The following is a 7327-nucleotide window of genomic DNA, read 5'->3' as shown; positions in this document are numbered from 1 at the left end:
ATACCCCCAAACCTATTATTTGCTAGTCCTCGAGCAAAAATAAAATAGAAATAAAATCCTAACTCACTGTCGCAGGCATCGTCGATTGCATTTAGCGTATGCAATAAGACTTTAAACCCCTAGGTGTCCGTAGTGGCGGAGTGTTGTCTCTGGAGGGCTTACCAGAGGTATACCCACAAAACCTTTATACTCCAGACCCTAGCTATCTACATAGAACCTTGGAATGCACTAAAGAATCTCCTTGGTTGGCATACTTATTGACTACAGGAGGAAGTACCCTGATGCGAAATTCCAATTGTTGTACACGAGCTCGCACTCAAGCATACTAAAATTCATATGAAGTGACAGAGCTCTACTCAGATAGTCGCACTATGGACATCAATATCCGGAGTCAAAACTAATCACATGGATAGATCAAGAAGATGGATATAGAAAAACATATATGGTTTTGATGTTTACTAGGTGAACGGTGTTTCTCATATCTGTCTGAAGGCCTCCGCCAAAATGAACCTATCCTAATGGAGTGAGATACTAGTCTGACTAATATCAACACACTGGCATATACAAGGGAACCAGTGATTGATAATCCTAACTCTAGGTCAACACAACTGGCATATACAAGGGTTCCAGTGGTCGACTTTATTGAATTTATTCCAGTTGGTCTGATGGTCTGGTCTCTTTTTTTTTTTTTGTATCTCAATCACTCTAATTCACCCTAGCATTGGTAACAACTTGAATCGTGAGCCTCACCTAATCACTTAGAGAAACATAGTTTAAAAACAAAACAAAATAAAAACAGAAGTGAAAAGGACTCAACGAGATATGGTAAAACTATCATGTTATTTCGAACACCTGAGCTCTGTTCTTTTATGAATAGACTATTAGATGTTGCCATCTAGTCAGATTGGTTCCTCAACTCCTACAACCAAAATGCTTCCATCCACTTGGATTGGTTAGTTCCACCCTTAATAGGGATAAATTTCTAGGCTCTGGAGTTTATTTCTTGCAACGAAAAGGTAACAAAAAGTTCTACCCCACCCCCAAACTTAAATCTAACATTGTCCTCAATGTTTCTAATCAAAGAACAGTACCAAAAATATAAGTAACATGAGGAAATAGTAAAGAGAGAAGTCGGAAAGATAGTACCTGGGTGAAGTGTAACCAAAAACCTACAAAAATATTATACAACATACAAAATCGCCTCGATGGTCAATTATGGTAAACAGGGTCCTCCAGAGGGACCTCCTCAACATCACCTGTAGGAAAAGGCTCTAAAAAGGGCTTCAATCGCTGACCGTTAACCTTCGAAGAACTACTACCATATGGTGTCTCAATCTCAACAACGCCATGAGGAAAAACAGTACGGACCACAAAAAGACCGGTCCACCGAGAGCTTAACTTCCCGGGGAATAGATGCAAACGAGTGTCATACATAATAACTTTTTGACCTGGAGAAAATGACTTTCGTAAAATATTCCTATCATGCACAAGTTTCATTTTGTTCTTATACTCCTTAGCACTACTCTACGAATCTCGTCCAAATCATTGAGCTGGAGCTTTCTTTGAGCTCCTGCCTTGTCAAGTGAAAAGTTTAAGTTCTTAATAGCCCAATAGGCTCGATGCTCTAACTCAACAGGCAGGTGACATGCCTTGACAAACACTAAATGATAAGGTGACATTCCAATGGGTGTCTTAAACGCAGTACGGTAATCTCATAAGGCATCAGTAAGCCTCGACGACCAGTCTTTCCTATTTGGACTAATTGTTTTCTCTAGAATACGTTTAATTTCCCTATTGGAAACCTCTACCTGACCACTAGTCTGAGGGTGATATGGGTTGCTACTTTATGGGTAATACCGTATTGTTTCATTAAAAGAGAAAATGGTCTATTACAAAAGTGTGAACCTCCATAACTAATTATAGCTCGCGGCGTACCAAAACGTGTAAGTATATTCTCTTTCAAAAACTGGACTACGACCCTGTGGTCATTCGTTTTACACGGAACCGCCTCAACCCACTTAGACACATAGTCTACAGCGACAAGTATGTAAAGATAACCAAATAAAATAGGAAATGGACCCATAAAATCAATGCCCCACACATCAAAAACCTCAATCACTAAAATAGGGTTCAAAAGCATCATATTTCTACGGGAAATGGTTCCTAACTTCTGGCAACGCTCACAAGAAACACAATGACTATGGGAATCTTTAAACACTGAAGGCCAGTAAAATCCACACTGCAAAATCTTAGCAGCAGTCTTCTTAGCACTAAAATGACCCCCACATGCATGTTCATGACAAAAGGAGATAATACTAGATTGGTCACTCTCAGATACACATCTCCTAATAATCTGGTCCGGACAATACTTAAACAGATAAGGATCGTCCCAAAAGAAATGCTTAACCTCGGCTAAAAACCTAGAACGATCTTGCTTACCCCAATGTTGAGGGGTTCGACCAGTAACAAGATAATTCACTATATTTTCATACCAAGGTGATTGGGAAACAGAGAACAATTTTTCATCAGGAAAGCTATCCCTTATAGGAAGGGAATCACTAGGGGAACTAACAACTAGCCTAGACAAGTGATCTGCTACTACATTTTCTGCACCCTTTTTGTCTCTAATGTCTGGGGAAAATTCCTGCAACAATAGGATCCATCTAATCAATCTAGGTTTGGTATCCTTCTTAGATAAAAGGTATTTCAAAGTAGCATGATCTGTATAGATTATGATCTTAGAACCTAATAGGTAGGACCTAAACTTATCCAAGGAAAACACGATGGATAAAAGTACCTTCTCGGTAGTTGTGTAGTTAATTTGGGCATCATTCAGAGTTTTGCTAGCATAATAAATCACATGAAGTAATTTGTTTTCTCGTTGTCCTAAAACGACGCCTATAGCATAATCTGAAGAATCACACATAATCTCAAAGGGTAGGTTCCAGTTAAGTGCCTGGACTATCGGGGCAGTAGTGAGTAAAGTTTTAAGCTTCTCAAAAGCCTCTAAACAAGCATCATCAAAGACAAATTTAACATCTTTTGCAAGCAAATTGCAAAAATGTCTAGAAATCAATCTAAAATCCTTAATGAATCGACGGTAAAAACCTGCATGCCCTAGGAATGACCTAATATCTTTTACGGTTTTTGGGACCTGTAAAGTCTTAATAAGGTCAACTTTGGCTTTGTCTACCTCTATACCCTTTGAAGAGACGATGCGCCCTAATAAAATTCCTGATTTAACCATGAAATGGCATTTTTCCCAATTAAGCACTAAATTTTTCTCCTTACACCTAGTCAACACTAATGTCAAATGATGCAAGCACTCAAGAAAGATGAACCAAACACTGAAAAATCATCCATAAAGACCTCTAAGAACCATTCTACCATATCAGAAAATATGCTCATCATACAAAGCTGAAAAGTTGCAGGGGCATTACATAGCCCGAAAGGCATGCGTCTATACGCAAAGGTACCAAAGGGACAGGTAAAAGTGGTTTTCTCTTGGTCTTCTGGGGCAATGACGATCTGATTATAACCGGAGTAGCCATCTAAGAAGCAATAGTGACTATGTCCAGCTAATCGCTCTAGCATTTGGTCGATAAAAGGAAGGGTAAAGTGATCCTTCCTTGTGAACTTGTTCAATTTCCTATAGTCAATACACACATGCCATCCCGTGGTCACTCGGGTTGGGATTAATTCATTATTATCATTCTGGACTACAATGATACCTGATTTCTTGGGGACAACCTGAAAAGGGATGACCCACTTACTGTCTGAAATTGGGTAAATAATACCCACATCTAACAACTTAAGAACATCTTTTCGAACTACCTCTTTCATGTTAGGGTTCAGTCGACGTTGCATCTCCCTAGAAGGTTTGGAGTCTTCCTCTAAATGAATCTGATGCATACACACAGTAGGACTTATACCCTTAATGTCTTCTATAGTCCACCCTAAAGCTTCCTTATTGTCTTGAAGTACATTTACTAGCCTACTTTCCTGATCACTATCCAAATTGGAAGCTACAATCACAGGTAAAGTCTCAGATGGGCCTAAAAACACATACTTTAGAGTATCGGGTAGTGGTTTAAGGTCCAACTTTGGGGGCTCTTCTAAAGAAGGAATTAGGGTAGTCTCAGAAACTGGTAACGGTTCGAACCTAGCTTTCTATCTATCAGTGTCTAACACAGGGGTAGAATCTAATAGAACATTCACCTGTTCAATAGTGCTATCGTCGTCAAAATCTAAACCAAAATGGGATAGACAACTTTCTAATGGGTCTTCAGAAAAGATGTTTGGTAATGACTCCTGAACTAAGGCTTCTATCATGTTCACCTCCTCAACACATGTGTCATCTAGCTCATAAGGTTGCTTACTGACATTAAAAATGTTCATCTCCATAGTCATATTACCAAAAGATAAACTCATCACACCATTTCGACAGTTAATGATCGCATTAGACGTATCTAAAAATGGGCGACCTAAAATCACAGGTATCTGGTTCTCCGGGTCAGGGACAGGTTGGGTATCTAGGACCACGAAATCCACTGGATAAATAAACTTGTCGACCTCAATAAGAACATCCTCGATAACACCTCGAGGGATCTTAACATACCTATCAGCTAACTGCAGTGTCATCTGAGTAGGTTTCATTTCACCAAGTCCTAGATGTAAGTATACATGGAATGGCAGTAAGTTCACACTGGCTCCTAAGTCAAGTAAAGCTTTTTCTACCCGGAAGTTACCTATTGTGCAAGCAATGGTAGGAGAACCTGGGTCTTTGTACTTTGGAGTTGTGGTGTTCTGAATGATTGAACTTACGTGACTAGCTAAAAAGGATTTCTTATGGACGCTAAGTTTTCGCTTTCGCGTACACATATCCTTAAGGAACTTGGCATAAGCAGGAATTTGCCTAATTGCATCTAAAAGGGAAGGTTTATGGTAACTTTCTTAAAAACCTCCAATATGTCATTAAAGTTCGATTCCTTCTTTGTTGGTACTAATAGCTGAGGAAATGGGGTTCTAGGCCTAAAATCAGACCTTTCAGGAACCGAATTCACATCATCAGAAACTTTATCAGTCTCTTCAGCTACTGGTCCTGAGAGGTGAGATCCTGAGGGGTGAACTACAGTATGTTCACTATCGGGCATGGTTACCTTATTGTCTACAACTCTACCACTTCTAAGGGTTCTAACAGCATTCAATTGATTCGATGGTTTTGCACCTAATTCATGAACTCCTCTAGGGTTGGGTTGTGTTTGACTAGGAAACTTACCTTTTTCTCTCAAAGAATCACTTATCAGACCAACCTGGGTTTTTAACTCGGAAATAGCCTGACTATTTTCTTGTCCTCCTGTTACTAGCTTGTAGACTCTGTTCTACGGATAACTGGAATTTGCAGTTTGCTGAGTTAACAAGGCGAGAGATTCCTCTAAACTTAGGATTTTCTTATCTGACTGATTCTGAAACTGAGCTAGTCCTGAAGGATTCTTAGTATAGCCAAAACCTGGGGGAGCATTAGAATTACTAAACTGACCTTGACTTTGGCCCTTAGACCACGAAAGGTTCGGATGGTTTCTCCAACCAGGATTATAGGTTTCTGAATATGGGTCAATCTTTTGACGGTTATCAAATCTAGTGTTATTATAAAGAGCATTGGCCTGCTCTTCAATATTCTGGCCTTCCCAAAAAGGCTCCACTCTACCACTAGTCTGGCCCACTTCTAAGGCTTCTAACCTTTTTGCTATAGCAGCAATTTTGGCATCTGATTCATAGCCTCCTTCTACCCTATTAACGTTTCCTCTACTTAAAAGAATTGTTTTCTGGGGTGCCCTACTATTTTCCCATTGCTGGGTTTTTCGGCGATTTCATTAAAAAATTCCATCGCCGCATCAACAGTTTGGTTTTCAAATCCACCAGTGCATAGAGACTCAACCATGGTCGTTGTGGAATAATCTAAACCCTCAAAGGATCTGAACTAGCCTAACCTTTTCTAAACCATGATGAGGACACTGGGATAATAAATCATTGAACCTTTCCAAATACCTATATAAAGATTCTCCCTCTTGTTGTGAAAATGTGCATATTTGCGTCCTAATAGACGATGTTTTGTGCCTAGGGAAAAACTTATTGAAAAATGCAGATGTAAGTTGTTCATATGTTTCAATTGACTCGGAGTCCAAACTATACAGCCACGACTTGGCCTTATCTTTCAGGGAAAATGGGAATAACCTAAGTTTCAAAGCATCATTATCTAAGCCTCTAATTCTTAGAGTACTACAAATTTCCTCAAAATCCCTAACATGGTAATAAGGGTTTTCATTTTCTTTCCCTAAAAAGATTGGGAGCATCTGTAAGGTCCCAGGTTTCAGTTCATAGGGTGCCTCCGTTTCAGCTAACTTAATACATGAAGGACGGGTAGTCCTAGTTGGATTCAACAAAGCTTTCAAAGTTGTCATTTCTGGCCCTATCGGAGCAACAGGTATTCTCTCCTCCGTCAAAGAACGTTCAAAAATAGACTTTTCAAAAGCCGGACTTTCTAGATTAAGGTAATCGAGACGCTTCGAACTACTAGGTTTCTCTTTAACAAATCTACCTAGTGCGTCTCGTTTACATTCAGGCATACAATAGAATTTTCTAAATTGGAAGGGTAAGCAAACAAAGATCAAGGCCGACTCAACCAAATCAAACCTATTGATTTCCAGCAAACAAAAAGCATGATGGCTCCACTTAGATTGTTTCTAGACCAGCTTTTAATCCTTCGAACGGGAATTCGTTACAATTTAAGCAAACCCCTCTGGAATCAATCCGAGTTAACGTAAGTTGAATAGAGGCGAGGGAAGCTCGGTGGAGCTTTGATACCCAGGGCCTCACCGGTATTACAAGGCAACGCAGTCACGCATTCAACTTATACAAACCGTCAAGAACTTCGAAGTATGCTTAAAAGAGTAACCAATATTTTTCGAATGACTTTCCTGTTAAGCTCGTTACCCTATCGGTCTCGTTCTAGTCAAAATTTTAGGCTTAGGTTCGCGTAGGTTACGTGTTCCTAAAGCGGGCAAGAAGAGAACGGTGATGAAATCTGAACCTTATCTTGTATGGCCAGGCCTTTCCATTTTCTAGAAAAATAAATGTACGTATTCAGTCCTCAACATATATGCATACGAAGGAGTCCAGTAACTCGCTGACAGGGGATTCGCGAGTGTTTAGAATCTTACCTCCCGTTCCATACGGGGGATGAATCGGTTGTAGTCGACTCGGGCCACTGACTCCAATGTCTAGTATACGAACCCAAGGTGCAGAGACAATATCGTAATTGTCCTCC

The 7327-nt window shown here is 39.9% G+C and overlaps 1 pseudogene; it reads left to right on the top strand.

Annotated features, from left to right (window-relative positions):
• Positions 1–5997: 5997 nt before the first annotated feature.
• On the top strand, positions 5998–6097 carry LOC113307160 (annotated as a pseudogene).
• The last annotated feature ends 1230 nt before the right edge of the window (positions 6098–7327 follow it).

The sequence above is a fragment of the Papaver somniferum genome, chromosome 8 (assembly GCF_003573695.1).
Source record: "Papaver somniferum cultivar HN1 chromosome 8, ASM357369v1, whole genome shotgun sequence".
NCBI classification, from domain to species: Eukaryota; Viridiplantae; Streptophyta; class Magnoliopsida; order Ranunculales; family Papaveraceae; genus Papaver; species Papaver somniferum.
Note: the sequence above shows the minus strand (reverse complement) of the source record. Positions and strands in the feature narration are given on the sequence as shown.